Below are 13,140 nucleotides of genomic sequence, written 5' to 3' on the forward strand. Positions count from 1 at the left end.
GCATCATGTTTTTCACCTAAAGTGGCATATCACTTAAATCACTTTGAAATTTATCCTACCCATTAATTCACACTTTTTTAATTTTACTTTCATAAATTTCAAGCAATCCTTCTCATAGTACTAAAACCCTCATTCATATTCTTCTCTATGCTTTGGTTGTCTAAGAAACTGTTGTAATTATTATTTCTAAATAATGTATTCCAATCAATATATCACTACCATTTCATGTTCACTTCCCTCTACTTCTTTATTCCTAGTCATCTCTCCAAATGAAATCCTAACTTTAAAAATTTAACTACCTACTGAAAATCCTTAACTTCACCCTTGGTGTCCAAATCTTTTGAACCATCCCTACCTAAGGATAGAGATGTTATGATTTTCTCTCATAAGGGTGAAAAAATTTTGCCCAACTCGTTAAAAAAATATCTGGAGTGATTTTAAAGGTATGGTAGGAGTCTGTAATGAGGATTAGGTACCTAAAGTTACTTGTCAGAAATTGGAGCAAAAGTTATCTATGAGTCAGAAATCTCTAGAAAATTTTGACTTCATTCCTACTTCTACTCATGTGATACAACCTAGTATGTCTTTTGGTCGGTTTGAAAGTACACTACTGATGTTGAAATAGATCTAAAAAGGGACTATCTAAAGAAGGAGTGGCTAGTGAAATTCCTTCGTGTGATACTTCATTAGTGGAAGAGTTTTACATTTCGTTGGTCATAAATAAAGAGAATAAGAGTGAATCACCTTGGCTTTGAACCCTTAGAAAAAATCTCTAAGTTGAGTTTCGGGACAAGGTACGATTTGAGCATACCACTCATATAGTATAATATGATTTCGGCACCCTTTCTCGTATGTTAACTAGTGTAGTATGGGTTAAATTCTGTACAAGGCATGGTTTGGCCTCACCAAAGTCATATGATCGGGTACTAGTCGTAAGTTTCCAAGTCCTATGATGTCTTGAGCTTGACCTAGTGTATTCTACCTAGGGTACGAGTGGTAAGGTACTTCTCATACCTTAGGTTATGAGTTATACATATGTAGACATATGTTGGATAGTTTACTGGTCCATATTGAGGCCTAGGATATGAGATATGGTACCACTCATACCCTAGGGTATGGCTTAGGTGTGGAAGTTGTACCCTCCTACGTGTGTTCTTCAACTTTTAACTTAGGGACATTTTAGATATTTCCCACCATTATAACCTTATGACCCATGACTTATAATATTGCTTGGCCCTTTATTCTTCACTTGGACAAGATTAAACCATTATAAAATCCTCTCAAAACTTCTTCAACAAGATTGGAGGCTAGTGTTTCAAGAAGTATTCATCTAGAGGATAAAGATTTCAAATTCTTTCCATGAATCATCTTGTATAAGGCATGTTACTCTTTGCTCATTTTTATTTTAAAGACATTATGTGTTTTAAACATTGATTTTGATTCTTGAATGGTGGTTTTTGAAATAAATATTTTGGGTTTTGATGAATAGTGATTAGTATTGTTTAGTGATGAGTATTATTTACTCTTGTTTAAATTTGTGTTTATACTTGTTTTTAGTATAGTTTACACATAGGGGTTCTTATTGATTGTGGTTTAACAAATGGGTCATGAGTAACCCAAATCTTGATGGTTTTTACTTGGGTTTTTGTCATGTTAATGGTATGCCTTCAAGGGGTTTGACAAAATGTCTAAGAGAAATAACTAGCTACATATTAATAGTGTTTTAAACTAAGGGAATTTCTTAATGAGTGAGAATAATTGGTAAATGACTTTTTGAAGGCCTAGTTGGCCATATAATTAGTTATTTGGTAACCTTGGTGGTTTGATTGGTTAAAAGGGGTTTTGAGTCCCAAAACATGAAATTGAATTATGTTTGAACTAAAGCTCCATTTAAGAATGCTAAAGAAGAATTAATGGTTTGGTAAAGGTCTTGATGACAAAAATTTGACTTGAATAGTGATTTAAACTAAAGCATTGGCCTATTAGAGTGATTGATAGATAAATGGTTCATAAAGACCTGTGGTCAAGTATGGTGTTGAATTGTAGCCTTGATGTCTTTGATTGGATAAGTGGATTAGAGTCCTTGAATGTAGAACTAAGTCGATGTGAATGCATCAACAAAGAGTTAGAGTTCCAATCTGACTAGTAATGGTCACGATGGATTTTGGTTAGAGTCAACTATCTTTACAAGATGGATTATGGTTAGAGTCCACTTATCCAATACAATGGCTTGTGGTTAGAGTAATCTTGTTTGATAAGATGTCCTATGGTTCATGTCCACTTTCTTAATAAGATGGCTTGGGGTTAGAGTCCTCTTGCTTAATGTAACTGGGAAGTCCAAACTTCCTAACTGTAACACCCTGCACTTTTCAGACTAGTCTTTGAACCATCGTTCTTATGTGTATAAGTTATAATCTAAATAATTCCTATGTGAATATAAGTTTCATGATCTTTATCCTCATGTTTGATGTGATTTCGAGGTGAAAAATGTTCATAGCATTGACTTAGAACAAAGTTAAGCTAAGATCATTTGATTCACCCAAAATTTGGTATTCGATTCTACAAGGGTCTACTTTCTACTTTAAACATGTATACCTTTTAATATACATGAAATTTTTTAGCTCAAAACCCACCATATTTTAGATAATTGAATCATCTTTCCAAGGATACCAATTTTGCCTAAATTTGATAGCCGAGTGAAAAGTTAAAGCATTTTTTATCTGAGGTAGTAAGCTGCCGCAATTGCACCGCTCGGCGGTAAGCCTTAAAATCGCAACCCAGGTTATGAATCTTTTGTTTAAATGAGTGAAGGGCAATTGAATCTTTTTCCACCTCAACCCAGGTCATAAATACACAATCTTAAGCCTCCATTAGGGCGTTATTTGCCCTCATTTTCCCTTTTTATTCTAAAAAACAAACCCTAATAAATCCTCTTCAAGAACAATCAAGAATCAACCTTCCCAATTCAAGAAATTTTTCAAGATTTTGTTTCTTCTTCAAGATTTAATATTTTAAGGTATGTGGGAGTTCATCCATGGGTCCTCTTTCACCCACAGAGCCCAAGAACTCTTTTCTTTTAATTAAAGAATGAATTTTCCATTATTATGGTATTTTGTATGTTCAAGAAAGATTGAATTTCATGTTTTCATGGTGTTTTAAATTTAATTCAGCTCATGTGAGATTCCATGCAAGATTTTAAATTTCTCATGCTATTAATTTGAATTTCCCATGCTTTATTCAAGTAAATACCATGATAGATCCTAAATTCATGATGTTTAGCAATATTCCCATGTTTTAAATTCATGCATTCTACATGTTTGATGAAATTCCCAAATCATGTTAAGTCAGTTTCAATATGAATCCCCATGTTATGAATTTTTCCATATAATTTTATTGTTCACCCATGTTTAGGACATTCTTACATTCAAGCTATGAACTTTACATGTTTTGATGAAATGCCCATGTCTTATTTCAAGCGAATTTCATGTGAATTCCTAAATTCATGAGTTTAGTTATGTAATCATGCTATGCTCCCATGTTTAACATATTCTCATGTCCAAGTTCATGATCCCTATGTGTTTGGTGAATTGCCCTATGTTAAAGTATTAATCTCCATGTGTTTGATGAAATTCCTAAGTGATGGGTTTCTTTAAATAATGCATACTTATTATGGTTCCAAATGCTCCTATGTGTTCCTTAACTTAATCTTAGACTTGGTTACTTAGGTTGGATCTTTGTATGAGTGGCTCAGCATGATTCGTAAGGCAGTGTACAAATCAAACCAGGGACTCGTATGGTAGAGAGTGTTCAATCCTCATGTTATTTTATTTTGCCAGAGATACGGGTCATGGATACAGATCATATGTTATGGTTATGACATGGTTGTATGAGTTGTATAATGGACAATGTTTAATCCAAGGGTTGAGATCAGGATAGAATTATGGATACGAATCATATTGAGATGGTACAACTCATGAGGGTCAGTCATATCCCTGTGATGGGATTTTAGTGCAACTTAAGTGGGGGTGTTCTAGATATTTCTCCACTTATCCTAATAGGGTCCCACAACATCTAACCTACTTGGGAGGTTATTTACCCTATTATTCTATTCATAAACATTTAGAAACTCTTTTTAATAGTCCATAATTCTCTCAAGAACTTTTGGGCAAGGGGAGCAAGGGTTTCAACTAAAGGATCAGTTTGGGGCTTGTTTTGGTGATTTCTTTCCATCATAATCTTGGTTTAAGGTATGTTCTCTTTCCTTACTATTAATTCTAACTAGAGGCATGGTTTTATAAATATTTTCATGATCTCATTGATTGTAGTATTTTGGTTTTCAAATATGATTAGGGGGTTTTGATGTTACATGGTTTTTTATTATTTTCCATGGTTTTAATTATGCTTTTATATGCATTTATGGTGTTTTTGGATAATTACATTGCATGGGAATGGTTTAATGGTAATTGGAATTAGTATTGGTCATATTATACCATAATGTGTTTAACAAAATGCATATAAATATATGTTCATTGTATTGACTATTTTAATAGAACTCTTGTATGTTTTAAGACTTGGTAAAGGAATTATACATGGTTTAAATGGATTGGAATGGTAAATGAATAATGGTTATGCTTCTAGGGAACGTGGAAATCTCCCAAGTGGTTTAACATGGTAAATAGAAGGGCACTTGAAAGTCCCATTAAACATTTAAATGGTTGGCTTTGGATGATATTTGCAAGTAAGGGTTGGTATTACAATACCAATATAAATGGTCTTGGTTAATAAATGGATAATGGTTTGGTTACTTTAAAATTAGTTTTAATTGGGCAATAATGGTAAGAGGTATAGCTAAGTCATGGAAGGTGGGGGTCCTAGGGGGACCAAAACTGGAAACTCGTATTTTCAGGTATTTGGTTGGTATTGGTGGCCATGTGTATGACGTCATGCCTTATTTCAGAGATATACTATTCATTCCACATAATACGTCATTGGTCGTTTGGCTATACGCACTGGGACCCTTTCAGCAGAGGGAACTAAACCTATAAAGCCTGGTGGTGGTTTAGGATAGCAAATCTATATTGCCTAGGAAAAGGTTTTAAAGGTATGCTAAACCCGATTCCTTTTTGCGGCATCGTTATATATATGTATGGTTATGTGCATACGGATGGTTTTACTTGGTTTTATAAATAGCATTATTTTATCCTTACCCTAATATCTACTAGCGATCACTCGCTAACCCCATCTACTGGCAGTTGTATACCTAAGCTATAAAGGAAGCGATTGTTCTACTCTTCTTCCATAGTGATTGACTTGGGAAAATTATTTGGACTAAAGTGGTAAGCTTCTATCCTTTTAGAAGGAATTATTTTATGTTATGGATATTTCTAGACTTTTTGACTTTATTATCGACATTGGTTTTGGCTATGGTTGGGGGCATGTTCCAATTGAATTTCATTACTCTTTTTGTTAGAGGCTTTGTGGTACTTCCATGGGTTTTAATGGGAAGAATCAGTATAGGTGTTGTCCTTGGCATTGGACTAAGTCAGTAAGCTGGCATCATCGGACATAATTTCTTAGTGATTCATCATATTTCATTTTGGGTTTAATTATAATATGTTTTGGAACATCTTTGGTTATGGCCTGGTTAATGGCCCTTGTTTTGCATGTTCTGTATGGTTGGATTATTGGTATAGGATAGTTGGACTCGGTTAGGTCGGTCAGAGTTACTATGTATTCCCAGAGTCTTTATGTGAGTTGTACACTATCTTATTTCATGCTCAGAATTCAACCAAGTCAGGTCATGTGGCTAGAGGTTGGGTTGGGTAATGGGAGTAGTCTTTGATCCTAAAGGGTCTTTGGACGCCCATTACAACAAAGCCCCAGGGTGGGTTATGTCAAGTTGGTATCAAACCTAGGTTTATGGTGAAGTAGAAGTCCACAAAGCAACGTTGAGTAGAGTCTCTTTTAGGGGTGTGTAGCATGACACACTCATAAGGGAGAGGGTACAAGGAATTTAGGAATGTTTCACTTTCTTGGTATTCTATTCTCAAGCTTGGAGTCTTTATCATGGAATGTTCTCTAATCCTTGTCTATTCATCTTTTAGGTCATGCCTTATTAATCTATAACAGAAGAAAATTCTTCTATCTTATCTTGGGGTAATGTTTAAATGGGGCATCCTACTTCTAGACTTTATCTTCGATCCTATGGTCCTATTCCTGATAGTTCTAGAGTTTCAGAAGTTGCAAATAGTCCTCCTCAAGGTGAGGTTACTAATGTATAATTTTGTCAGTTGATTCAAGCTATTGCTAAATTGATTACTGCTTAGACTGAGAAGGATATGTCTAGTTCTTTGTCTGCTAAGGGTGCAAGGGTTAGAAAATTTATGAAGATGGGTCCTCCCATTTTTCTGTAAAAAAGGTAGAAAACGATCCATAGGGCTTCATGGATGAGATGGAAAAGTTGTTTTGGGGGATGTAGGCTACTAAGATGTAGGGGGTAAAATTTGTAGCTTATCAGCTTAAAGAGGTTGCTTATCAATAGTATGATGAGTGGGATAGGGATAGAGGAGATATGGAGGAGTCATCCTTATGGGATGCCTTCTCTGGTGCTTTTTTGGATCACTTCTTTCCCCAAGAGTTGAGGGAAGAAAAGTTAGAAGAGTTTGTGAACCTCAAGAAGGGGAAAATGTCTGTCAAGTAATATTCCTTAAAGTTTCACCAATTTTCAAGATATGCTTCTAATTTAGTGGTTGACATGCGAGCTATAATAAAGAAGTTCACTTATGGTTGAATCGAGATCTGGTTTTGGAGAGCAAAACTGCCTTGCTAATTAAAGATATAGACATCTCTAGGTTTACTACTTATATATAGCAGGTAGTGAATAAAAAGAGAAAGCAAGCAGAGTTTGGAGATAGGCGGGCTAAGAAGAGCAGGTTTTCTGACTAGGAAGGTTCTCAAAATTAGGATGGTTGAGATAGTGGCAAAATGGTAGAAGAAGAAATAGGGAGTTTTGTTTCCTACTTCTCTGCTAGTTCTCCTTATCAGTCAGCCGACATACGTTATTATGGTGGTGATAATTCCCAAGCACAAGCTACCCAATCTTTGGTAAGCTGAGGTCATTTGATTTCTTAATTTCCTCCTTGTCAGTTTTATGTTCATCTTCTCTGGTTTACTGTGATGAATAAAAGGACAATTCTTCATGTGTGGTCAGGCAGGCCATCGGCATAGGGATTATTCATTCAATAAGGTTTCTATAGGGGCAAATAATATTTTTGTAGGTTCATCATTTATTCTTGCACCTGGTGGTGTTGCATCTACTTCTGTTACTGCTCCTGGTTCTAGTATTTGTCAGAATATGTTGTATGCTTTGACATCCCAAATGGAATCCAAGGCATCACCTGATGTCGTTACTGGTATGTTATAGCTTTTCTCTCATGACATTTACTATTTGCTTGATCTAGGGTCCACTATCTTCTATATCACTCCTTATGTGGTTGTATCTTTTAGTTTTGATATGGAAATTATTTTGAATCCTTTTTTTATTTCTACCCCAGTAGGTGACTCAGTTATTGCTAAGAGACTTTATAGGGAGTGTGTGGTATCTATTGGTGGCAAGCAGACCTTGCTGGATCTGTTTGAGTTGGATATGATGGATTTTGATATTACTCTAGGCATGGATTGGTTACACTCTTGCTAAGTGTCTTTGGATTATCAAACCTATAGGGTTATCTTTAGGTTCCCTGGTGAGCCAGTTATAGAGTGGGAGAGTATTTCTCTAACTCTTGGGGAAGGTTTATTTCTTATCTTAGAGATTAAAGGTTAATCTCCAAAGGTTGTCTTTATCACATGGTCCAGGTTAAAGATTCTAACTCAGAAGGTCTTTTTTACAGTTAGTTCCAGTAGTTAATGAGTTTCTAGAGGTCTTTTAGGATTATCATCCTAGTGTTTCTTCAAATAGAGAAATACAGTTTTGTATTGATCTAGTTTCGGACACTCCTCTAATTTCTATTCCTCTATATAGAATGGGTCCAGTTGCATTAAGGGAACTCAAGGAGCAACTTATAGATCTTTGGAAGAAGGGGATTATTTGTCCTAGTATATCTCCTTGGAGTGCACCAGTTTTATTTGTATGCAAGAAGGATGGTTCCCTTCGGTTATGCATTGATTATAGGCAATTGATAAGGTGAAAGTCAAGAACAAGTATCATCTTCCAAGGATAGATGATCTGTTTGCCGAATTGCAAGGTGCCAAGTGTTTTTCTATGACAGATATTTGGTCTGGATACCATCTACTAAAGATTTGGAAATCAGATAACGGAAAGATGGCTTTTTATACTCGGTATGGGCACTTTGAGTTTTTGGTAACGTCATTTGGGTTGACTAATGCTTCGATTGTGCTTATGGATCTGATGAATAGAGTTTTCTGTTAGTACTTGAATCTCTTTATTATTATGTTTACTAGTGACATTTTGGTTTATACGAAGAGCGAGGTGGATCACGCTAATCACCTTCATATGGTGTTGCAAACCTCAAAGGAACAAAGTTGTATGCCAAATTCTCTAAGTGTTAGTTTTGGTGGAATGTTGTAACTTTCTTGGGTCATATTATTTCTAGTGAAGGGATCATTACGGATCCGCAGAAGGTTGTTGTGGTGAAGAGGTTGCCTAGACCCATAACTCCATCTAACATTCTGAGCTTCTTAGGTTTAGCAGGGTATTATAGGTGGTTTGTGGAAAGTTTTTTATTGATACCTGCTTCTTTGACTAAGTTAACTTAGAAGAAGGTCAATTTTTCTTAGTCAAAAGCATATTAAGGGAGATTTAAGAAGTTAAAGGATAAGTTAACTTTGGCTCTAATTTTGACTTTGTCGGAAAGTAATGATGGGTTCGTGGTTTATTACAGTGCATCTCAAGTAGGTATTGGTTGTGTGTTGATTCGGCATGGGAATATGATTAATTATATTTCTAGGTAGTTGAAGGTACATGAGAGAAATTATATTACTCATGATTTAGAGCTGTTGTCGGTTGTGTTTGCTTTGAAAATATGGCGGCATTATTTGTATGGTGTTCACGTGGATATCTTTTCTGATCATAAGTGTCTATAGTATGTGTTCACCCAGAAAGAGCTAAATCTCCAAAAAAGGAGATAGCTTTAGCTTCTAAAGGATTATGATATGAGTGTTCACTATCAACCGGGTATGGCTAATATGGTTGTTGATGCTCTTAGAGGTTATCCATAGAGATTTTGGATAATGTGGGGGAAGATAAGAGGGAATTAGTAAAGGATATTCACCGCTTTAGTAATCTTAAAGTTAGCCTCTTGGACTCTAAGGATGGTGGTGTGGTGGTGCAAGAAGTGGTTTGATTGTCACTTAGTTTGGAGATTAAGGAGAAGCAAGTGATAGTACTATCTGGAGAAAATTCAAGAGTGATATTGGTGGGCAAAATGTAATGGTGTTTGAGATCAATGGTGATGGCACTTTACGGTACCAAGGGGGGTTGTGTGTTCCTGATATTGATGGGTTGCAAAAAAGGATTTTGGCTAAGGAAAATGAGTCTTGTTATTTTGTTCATCCCCACTTGACTAAGATGAATCATGATCTCAAGGAGATCTTTTAGTGGAATGGCATGAAGAGGTATGTGGCTTATTTCATGGCCAACTGCATAGTGTGTCAATAGGTTAAGGTTGAGCACATGAGGATAAGAGGGTTGTATAAAGAAATATATTTTCTCGAATGGAAGTGGGAAGTGATCAATATAGACTTTGTTGTAAATATTCGTTACTCTTGGAGTCAATATGATTTGATTTCGATCATTGTGGATAGGATGACTAAGTCTCTGCACTTTTTGCTAGTGTAGACTACCTTCTCAATGAAGGATTATGCAAAGTTGTATATTCAGGAAATCATAAAGCTGTATGGGGTGCTTATTTTGATTATTTTTTATTATGGCATGCAGTTTATGTCTTACTTTTGGCAGTCTTTTTGGAGAGGGTTGAGGACCAAGGTGAGTCTGAGTACTGCTTTACATTTGCAAATAGATGGGAAAGCGGAGATAACTATTTACACATTGAAGGATATGCTCCGGGCCTCTGTGATTGATTATGTTGGAAATTGGGTTGAGCATCTACCATTGGTGGAGTTTGCCTACAGCAAGAGGTATCATTCTAGTATTGGTGTGGCCCCTTTTGAGGCATTGTATGGTAGGAGGTGCAGATCTCTTATTGGTTGGTTTGAGATTGGTGAGGCGGACCTGTTTGGTCCCAACTTGGATTACTAGGCTATGGTGAAGGTAAAGGTGATTCTGGAGAGGCTTAAGGCCACCTAAAGTCACCAAAAGTTCTATGCAGATGTTAGACATAGAGTTATGGAGTTTGAGGTTTGGGATAAGGTTTCCTCAAGGCAACTCCAATGAAGGAAGTAGTGCGGATTGGCAAGAAGGGGAAGCTCAGTCCCTGGTATGTGGGTCCTTATGAGATTTTGCGGAGAGTTGGTAATGTGTATTACGAGTTAGAGTTGCCTTTTAGCTTGAGCTTGGTTCATCCTACCTTTCATGTTTCCGTGTTGAGAAAGTGCATTGGTGATCGATCCTTCTTTGGTTGTTCCTTTGGAAGGATTGGGTATCACTGAGTCTTGCTTTTATGAGGAAGTTCTTGTTGAGATCTTGGATAGGCGGGTTCATCAGTTGCGAAACAAGGATGTCGCTTTGGATAAGGTTCTTTGGAGGAACTATAAGGTGGAATAAGCTATATAGGAAGTGGAAGAGGACATAAAGTCTGAATATCCACATTTGTTTTCTTATCCTGGGATTTGTGCGGAAGGTATGTGTCTTCAACACATCTCTATTTTCTGAGTTTGTTAAAGAAAAGATTAATATCTTTGTCTCTTTGTTTTCAAACTTAGTTAAAGATTGGGAATATGTTTGATAACATAATGCAAATAACTCTGGCGTGTAGTTACCCTAACCTTTGGGAATAATTTTAATAACATAATGTAAATAACTCTAGCGTGTAGTTACCCCTACCTTTGAGGATGAATTTTTCATATGGGGGAGACAGAAATGTAAATAACTCTAATCTCTGGACCCAATACGACTCATGGGTATGAGTCATATGTTGTGGTACACGTGGTATGGTCCATTCATATACTGACTAGTGTTTGTTAGTGGGATGGATTTTGGATACTGGAATGGATACGACTTTGGGGTATGAGTCGTATTGGTGCTTAAGGATCATTTGGTTCCTTAACTTAATTTAAACTTGGTTGATTACGTTAGATCTTAGTACGAGTGGCTCACCATGAGCCACACGCCAGGGTACGAATCGTACCACAAACTTGTATGGTAGACAATGTTCAATCCTCATAGTATTTAAATCTGCCAGGGAAACAGATCATGGATATGGACAGTATGTTGTGGTTTTGACTTGGTTGGATAAGTCGTATACTGGACAACATTTAATCCAAGGGTTGTGTTCAGGATGCGAATAGTGGATATCGATCGTATTGGAAGGGTATGACTCATGAGGGTCAATCGTATCCCTATAATAGGATTTTGGTGTAAGTTAAGTGGGGGTATTCTAGCATTTACCCACTTATCCTGATAGGGTCACATGACTTCTAACCTACGTAGGAGGTTATTTACCCAATTATTATATTCATTAACACTTAGAAACTCTTCTAAACACTCTATAATTCTCTCAAGAGCTTATGGGAAATGGGAGCTATGGTTTCAACTATAGGATCAATTTAGGGCTTGTCTTAGTGATTTCTTTCTATCATCATCTTGGTTGAAGGCAATTTCTCTTTCCTCACTATTATTTCTTACTAAAGGCATGGTTTTATGAATGTTTTCATGATTTCATTTATTGTATAATTTTGATTTGAAAATATAATTAGAGAGTTTTGAAGTTAAATGGTCGGTTATTATTTCCCATGGTTTTAGTTATGTTTTTATATGCATTAATGGTGATTTTGGATAATTGGATTGCAAGGGAATGGTTTAATGGTAATTGGAATTAGTTTTGTTCATATTATTCCCGAATGTGTTTGAAAAAATTCTTATAAAGATATGTTCATTACATTTACTATTTTAACAGAACTCTTGCATGTTTTAAAACTTGGTAAAAGAATTATACATGGTTTAAATGGCTTGGAACTATAAATGGCTAATGGTTATGCTTGTGGGGAATATGGAAGTCCCCCAAGTGGTTTAATATGGTAAATGGAAGGGCACTTGAAAGTCCCCTTAAACCTATAAATAGTTGGCTATGGATGATACTTGCAAGTAAAGGTTGGTAGGATGATACCAATATCAATGGCCTTGGTTAATAAATGGATAATGATTTTGTTACTTGGAAATTGGTTTTAATATGCAAATAATTGCGGGGGGTGTAGCTAAGTCGCAGAAGGTGGAGGTCCCAGGGGGACTAAAATTGGAAACTCATATTTATCGATATGAGGTTAGTTTTGGTGACCATATGCATGATGTCACACTTTATTTTAGGGATGTACTAGTCATCCCATAGAATACTTCCCTGGTAGTGTGACTACATGCACTGGGGCCCTTTCTGTGTGGTAGCTGAACCCATATAGCCTGTTGATATTTTAGGATGTCAAAGCTACACAACCTAGGTAAAGGTTTTAATTGCATGCTAAACCCGGTCCCTTTTCGTGGCATAGTTATATATATATATATATATTTATCTTTATGGTTGTGTGGATGTGGGTGGTTTTACTAGGTTTTATAAATTACATTATTTTATCCTTACCCTGAGATCATGTTAGCAGTCACTATCTAACCCCATCTACTGGCAGCTGTATACCTACGCTATATGGCAACCAGCTGTTCTACTTCTCCTATATAGTTATTGACTCGGGTATAGCATTTGGACTGAAGTGGTGAGCTTCCATCCTTTTGAAAGGCATCATTTAATGTTATGGATATTTCTATACATTTTAACTTTTCTTGGATATTGGTTTTGGCTATGGTTAGGTGCATATCCTAACCTAATTTTATTACTCTTTTAGTTAGAGTCTTTGTGCTACTTCTATAGGTTAGAATAGGCGAGATCGGTATAGGTGTCAGCCATGGGATTGGAATAAGCTGGAAGGCTGGCATCATTGGACATAATTTCTCTCGATTCT

This window comes from Capsicum annuum, chromosome 6 (genome assembly GCF_002878395.1).
Source record: "Capsicum annuum cultivar UCD-10X-F1 chromosome 6, UCD10Xv1.1, whole genome shotgun sequence".
Lineage (NCBI taxonomy): Eukaryota > Viridiplantae > Streptophyta > Magnoliopsida > Solanales > Solanaceae > Capsicum > Capsicum annuum.